Here is a 7,767-nt window from a genome sequence, read left to right as displayed (position 1 = left end):
GTCCATTTGAGAGATAGGTGGCAGTAATGCACTTATAAGTCTGCGATCTGCTGTAAAGCAAGAAGAAGAAGAAGAAGACGCGTCACGCGTCGGCTGTTGAGAACGTGCTCAGGACAGTTCGGACATTGCGGTGAATCAGATGTAAAAAAACGATATAAATACTTTTCAGTTTCTTGCACAGACCGATCGTTTCGTGTCTTTACACATCAATGTATCGTCACGAGCTGCAGGGTTTAATTTGGTTTTGTTTGTGTATGTTTTTTTGACTCTCAAAGTCGTGATTCCCATTCACTTCCATTATATGACTGACAGACTGCAACGGTTTGAGTTAAAAATCTTCGTTTGTGTTCTACTGAAGAAACAAAGTCACCTACATCTTGGATGCCCTGGGGGTAAGCAGATAAACATCAAATTTTCATTTTTGGGTGAACTATCTCTTTAATGTCCAAGTGGAAACTTGATGGTTATTGTCTCTCATTTATCTTGTCTCAAAAGCCATGACAGGAAAGTTAAACCAATGACGGGAAAAAATGTAGACCCTCCAGTATGTGTATTGTGCTTGAATGATGACAGTTCAGGACCTCCTGACCAATTACACACAAGCCTTTGAGCTGTGTCCCATTAATGAGCTATTTACAAATTGCAGAAGCATTTGTGTCTGGATATTGTCATCTAATTCTGGGTATTAATTTATTTGTGTTGACAGAAGAAGTTAGAGTATTAGCATGTGCTGATGGTTACAGACATGCTATTGATATTAAAAACAGCAAATAAATAATAAAAAATTAAATAAAAATGATAAATTTATAAATATAAATCCATTAATACATTTGAATACATTTTATTGTTTCACAAGTTAAGTAATGTCATGATTCTTATTATATCTAGTCTGCACATTTATTTGTTATATAGAACACAAGATATTTTGAAGACCAAGCAAGTTTCGGTTACCATTTTATGGACGGAAAAAATAAATTGTTCTATATAAGAAAGTTTTGGGATGGTTGAGGTGCAGGTTAAAGTAAATGATGACATAATGATAATTTTTGGGTGAATTATTTCTTTAATTGCTGCTAATATCATCATTGGTCAAATCAGCCAGAGTGGCAGCAAGCAACAAAGATTTGGAGCCACCTTGTGGTCACCAACTCACAATCTCAAAACAGTGAAATTATAAACACTCCTGTGAATTCTGTTGTAATTTACTCGCCCTCATTATTCCAAATCTGTGTGACTGTCAAGCTCCAAAAATACCATAACTGTATCATAAAACTAGTCAATACGACTTATGTGGATGCACTATATTTTAAATAAATATGTCAGCAGCACTGATTTCAAGTGACACGTGACACAGTACACTACATCAGACCCCAGTTTGACCTCAGCATTTTGAGCTTCATCTGGGGAAATAAGTTGATACTCATTTGTGAGAAAAAAAGATAGAAAGACTTACCGAGTCTTACTCAAGTCATTACTTTAAAAAATAGATTGAGTAGTTTACATTCACACAATTAATTGGCAGAATGTATTCTTAATGCTTGAAAAATATATTTGAAAATATGTTAAAACTCTATTTAAGTGTTTGATTCTGCTTTTAAACACACCTTGAAACATGATCTAGATGATTTCAACAGAGGAGATGATAATGTGTTTCTCACTTGTGCTGTTTTCTACTAAGACGTTATCAGGTAAAGTTTCAGACTGCCTCTAGCTGAATGAAATGTGACCATATCCACCTGCTGAATGTAAACAAAATTATACCTAAAACATTAATGCTTAACGAATGTTATTGCCAAGTTTTATGAACATTGCTATGTTGCATATTCTTAAGTATATATTAATTCCTACAGATTACACAACAGAGATGTAATTTCATTCAAACTCTGAACCTAATAACATTATTAACTGGTGCAATTGACTTTTGCTGAGTATCTGAAGATGCGGTAAATTTTCATTCGACGAACGTGACTCGATTCAGGTTCATTTGTCAATATTGAAAGAAAAAACTCACAAATGGCATGATTCTATAAATCGTATCTTTCCTATTTATCAAATTTATATCTGCTGATTCAGGAGAAATGTGTAAAAAATGCCAAGCTTAACTTGTAGTTGCTTTCTTTAAAGAAAATTGCTGTTTTTGAAGTTGGCAGTGCAATGATACTTGACATGACATGTTTACAGGACGCTATACAGCCATTTTAGCGTGCTGTCAAACCAAACGTGTCAAGTTAAGGGTAAATAGTAAAACAGACGATGCTACATAATGTATAAACAGAAAACAATATATAATAATCTCGGTATAAAGACTGTATAAAGATATAAATATATAACTCACACTTTTTTGTTAGAACAGTACAGTTTAGAACCATGTAATTTATTAACCGCTAGGAAAATGCGCAGCCAGGACTTTTATTTTGAAATGTAAACTCTGTGAAGAAGTCTAGTGGAGTTTAACCAGAGTTCAACTGTGCTGTATTTTGCTATACATACTTTTTCACGTAGTTGTAATATTAGTTACTTATTATGGAGGCAGACGAATCCATTTCGTCAAACCCAAGAGTTGATTTGGGGAGTGAGGAGGGCAGCGCTGCCTTTAAAAAGGGGTTTTATGAGAAGAGAGAAGAAGTGGGTAATATTCATCATCCGTTTCAGAGAACGCTAGTTCAAAGTTGTGTGTCTCTGAAGAGTGACAGGTCCATGGCTGGACCACCTAAATTCTGTGATAAAGCAGAACACTTTCAACCCAGGTTTGTATTGCTGAGTATACACTCGTATAAGAGAATAAGTGATCATATGTGCAGATGATATCATGTATCCACTGTATCTAATGTTCATAACAACATTTTCAAATGTATGTAAATCTGGAACAAGATAAAGTGTGTAATGATGTGTGTTATAATGATTGTCAACTTTTAGGTATACTCAAAGGTATCTTCCATTATACGCGGGGTATCATAGGGTTCTATTGTCTTAAAAATGGCCCTTGTCTAAAATGATTATAGACAAAAAATAGTCTAAAATGATAACGATAAAATTATTTTATAGACAAAACTGTCTACAAATTTTTAGACAATCAGTTTTACTTACTAATTTTTGTCAGGAACACAGTTATCATTAAAAAGCTTGTTTTGTTGTTTTTGTTTGCTTGCTGTCCATGCCTGATGAACATACACACTCTTTTGTGACACTCTTACTCTTGATTCTTCATGAGTTCCAATGTTGTTTTCAATATATGTGGATCATACAAATTATATTAGGGGTCTTTAATATCAAATGCTACTTGTTAGCTTTAAAACTATAAAATGGCTGCTCAGCTGTCCTGCAGTGTGTTATGCTAAAATACTTGTAAAACTACTTTAAAAAGCATTTTGTAATGTATCTGAAACCTCAAGTGTATGTCTATGTATTTAAATTAATTTCAGTATTTACAGTCTACAGAAAATACTTTCTAGTTCACAGAAAGTGGAGGACTGTGCTGTTCACCACCAGTTCCAGAGACCAGCATCTCCACTACCAAGTTATGTGTCTTTGAAGAGTGACAGATCCATGGCTGAACCTCCTAAATTCAGTGATAAAACGGGGCACTTGCATCCCAGGTGAGTTCATACATACCTGATAAATATACACATATTATTCTTGATTCTTCATAGTTTCCATTATTGTTTTCATGTTTTTCATTCTTCATAGTTTCCTTTATTGTTTTGCATCAATTCATGTAAATTATGCAAAATACATTAGGGGTCTTTAATGTCAAATGTTAATAATCTTAAATCTATAATATGGCTGCTTAGTTGAAACTGTCCCGCAGTGTGACATGCTAAACTGTCTAAAACAACTTTAAACAGCATTTGGTAATGTATATGAATCTGAAATCTCAGGTTGACACCTATGTATTTTAATTCATTTTGGTATTTTCAGTCTTTCAGAAAAAGCTGAGTACAGTGCTGTTTACCACCAGTCCCAGAGACCAGCATCGACACAATCAAGCTATGCATCTTTGAAGAGTGACAGATCCATGGCTGAACCTCCTAAATTCAGTGATAAAGCAGAACACTTTAAACACAGGTGTGCTTGCACATTCATTTACATGCTCATGTAATTCTCTTATGAAATGAATCGTGTGACAAAATTTAAACAATAGCAAATATGGTTAGTTAGGTTAGATGCCATGTTGAATTTGATTTGGATGAAAACTGCAAGGGACAGAATTACAGTCTTTACATTGGCACACTGTATAAAGGTAAAGGTCCTAGATAACATCATTTTTGCCAACTCAACTTTCAGACCTGTTTATTTATCTTTTGTCTACTGATTTTTTATTTTTTATTTATTTATTAGTTTGGTCAACTGAACAGTCTGTTAAACAACTGTACAATCGTTGAACTGTACTTCTATCCCTCACAAGCTTGTTTACATACCTGTTAAAAATCCTGTGCAATTCATTTTTTAATCACTTTACATTTAATAGCTGAGTTATACTGAAGTCAAAGATGTCTCTTGAGTGTTCAGTATAGCCCATATCTCTTAAAGTCTTAGAGTCCTGAGCAGAACTCAGCACTGAAACAAAGGCTGCATTAGAAATCACATAATCTCTTGAGTAAATAATTACTTTGTGACTGCAAAAAGAGTATGTTCTATATAGTATGAATGTGAGTAGTATAAATGTAATCTGGACATACTACATTCGGCATGTTGTCATTATCAGGTGACTACCAGTGTCAGTTGCGTAGCATCACTGCCATTCATAAATCCTATCCCGTGGTCTCATGGGATAGTAAAGTGTTCATCATATGCACACTTCAGAATCATGCCAGAAGTAGTTGGTCATCTGGGTACTTTTTGCCTACTCTTTTATGAGCACTGTGAATTTGGACATACTTCTTTTGCCACATACTTTTTTTTTGTCTACTATGTAGTAGGGAAGTATGCAATTTCAGATGCAGGCAAAAAGTCCAGCGTTTTTAGCAGTGAGTGGATTCTGACTAACTTAAACACCTCTGATTGGCCATTGCATTCAAGAAATCAACAGATATGTCTGTGATTGGCTACATTACTCACCGCTGGATTGGTTACATGTTTGTGATGATAGGAAATGGGGGCGGGTTTTTTGAGACTTTACTTTGAGTCTTTGGTACTCCCCAATGCCCAACAATGGTGTAAACTGATGAATTTGCTGATGGGTTGTCTTCAAGCATATCAAAACACCAGATTAACTTGTAAACAACATTAAAAACTTGATTTTCACCACAGAGGGTCTTTAATATTTTAATTGATTACAAATCTTGTTTGTTTCTGCAGTGGGAGAAAGAAACAGGTGGTTGAAGATCAGTCTGCGTGCCTGTCTGGAGATTCTGACTGCTTTCAGTGCAGAAAAATATCTGAAATTTGTCCCCTTATACACCCACACACGAGAGGGTCCAGTCCTGCTGAAGAGCAGCTGAGCTCTTGCCAACCAGTAGATGCCATCCTACAGAGTATCAAAGAAAGCCACAAAACCAGCATGAAGAAGTATGAGAGTTTATGTGAAGGAATCAATATACAAGAGAACAAAAACCACCTTAACAAGATTTACACACAACTTTATATAATAGAGGGAGAGAGGGAAGGGGTAAATGAAGAACATGAGGTTGTACAAATAGAGAAAACCAAGACTGAGCACTTACAAGGTACTCCAATCAACTGCAATGACATTTTCCAGCTTATATCCGATCCAAGTTATGAGAGAAAAGACAACAAAGAAAAGGTAAAGATTGTTCTTACCAAAGGAATTGCTGGAATTGGAAAAACAGTCTCTGTGCATAAGTTCATTCTGGATTGGGCTGAGGGCAAAGCTAATCAGGATGTTGATTTTCTCTTTGTTCTTCCATTTCGGGAACTCAACTTGGTTAAAGATGAAAAGTACAGCCTTCACAGACTTCTGCTTGACTTCCATCCAGAACTTCTGGAGTTAGATACAAGGGTATATGATTTGTGTAAAGTCTTGTTCATCTTTGACGGTCTGGATGAAAGTAGAATTACACTGACATTTTCACACTGTGACAAAATTTCTGATGTGTCTACAACATCATCAGTGAGCATGTTGATGTCAAATCTCATCAAAGGAGAGTTGTTGTCCTCTGCTCTCATCTGGATCACATCCAGACCGGCAGCAGCCGGTCAGATCCCCTCACATTACATCAACCGGGTAACAGAAGTACAGGGATTCACTGACCCTCAGAAGGAGCAATATTTTAGGAAGAAGATCAGCGATCAGCATCAAGCCACCAGAATCATCTCTCACATAAGAACAGCAAGAAGCCTCCACATAATGTGTCATATACCGGTTTTCTGCTGGATCACAGACACTGTGCTTCAGAACATCCTAAAACATGATAGCAGTGCAGAAATCCCCAAAACGCTAACTGAAATGTACATACATTTTCTGATTATTCAGGCCGTTATGAAGAGGCAGAAGTATGGTGAGAGAGATGAGAGATATGATCCAAAGTTGCTTCTGCTTTCAGAAAGAGATGTGATTTTGAAACTCGCTGAACTTGCTTTCAAAGCTCTGATGAATGGCGATGTCCTGTTCTATGATGAGGACCTGAAAAAAATGTGGAATAGATGTCAACAAGGCCTCTGAGTATTCTGGGATTTGCACCGAGATCTTCAAGGAGGAATCAGTGATCTATTCGAGGAAGGTCTACTGCTTTGTTCATCTGAGCTTTCAAGAGTTTTTTGCAGCGCTTTTTGTGTTTTTCAACTATTTAAACAAGAACAGTGATATCCTGAGAATGTTCCAGATAAAGAAAGGAAGAAAAAAGATCAAACAGCAGTTTAATGAGGTTTCACTAGATGCGTTTCTGAAGGTTGTGGTTGATGAAGCACTGAAGAGTGACAATGGACATCTTGATCTTTTCCTTAGATTTCTTCATGGCATCTCACTGGAGTCAAATCAGAGACTTCTCCAAGGTCTGCTCACACATGTGGAGGACAACCCTGAAAGCATGAAGAAAGTGATAAAAAAACCTCAGACAAAGTCAAAAGCAGAATGTCAGGCCAGAAAGGTGGATTAATCTCTCACACTGCTTGATTGAAATGAAGGATACTTCTATTCTTGAAGACATTCAGGCTTACCTGAAAGCTGAAGGAAAGTTTAAAAAATATCTATCTCCTGCCCACTGTTCAGCTTTAGCTAATATGCTTCTGATAGCAGAGGATGTGCTAGAAGAGCTAAACCTCAAGAAATATAACACAACATCCATGGAGGCTCAAAGGAGACTGGTACCAGCTATGAGGAACTGTCGAAAAGCAATGTGAGAACCAGTAAACCAACCAATAAACCAACAGTGATCTGAAGAACTTAAAGGGGTCATATGATGTTACTAAAAAGAACATTATTTTGTGTATTTGGTGTAATGAAATGCGTTTATGCGGTTTAAGGTTAAAAAAACACTTTTTCCACATACTGTACATTATTGTTTCTCCTCTGTGCCCCGCCCTTTTGAAACGCATCGATTTCTGGAACAGTGTTGTAAATACAACTTAACCACTGATTTCTAGTCGTGTCCTCTTTTGGAAGGCCAAACAAAGTAGTTTCGCTTTCACAACAAAACACACGGCGGGCTTGACTAAGCGGCAGCCGGCGGGCTAGAGTGAGGAATGGTGGCCGGCGGCTTGAGAACGGTGCGGCCGGCGGATTCGATTAAGGATCGGCCGGCGGGCTTGTGGCAACCACATGTGACGACCCCGGGCTGGACTCCGCTTCGTCCACGGTGAAAGCCGATC

General features: G+C 36.9%; 1 pseudogene; it reads left to right on the top strand.

The window, feature by feature from the left end:
* Positions 1-2,449: 2,449 nt before the first annotated feature.
* LOC107672804 (NACHT, LRR and PYD domains-containing protein 12-like) overlaps positions 2,450-7,767 on the top strand; it is a 16,542-nt pseudogene continuing 11,224 nt past the window's right edge.

The sequence above is a fragment of the Sinocyclocheilus anshuiensis genome, unplaced genomic scaffold (assembly GCF_001515605.1).
Source record: "Sinocyclocheilus anshuiensis isolate Anshui unplaced genomic scaffold, SAMN03320099.WGS_v1.1 scaffold681, whole genome shotgun sequence".
NCBI lineage: Eukaryota > Metazoa > Chordata > Actinopteri > Cypriniformes > Cyprinidae > Sinocyclocheilus > Sinocyclocheilus anshuiensis.
Note: the sequence above shows the minus strand (reverse complement) of the source record. Positions and strands in the feature narration are given on the sequence as shown.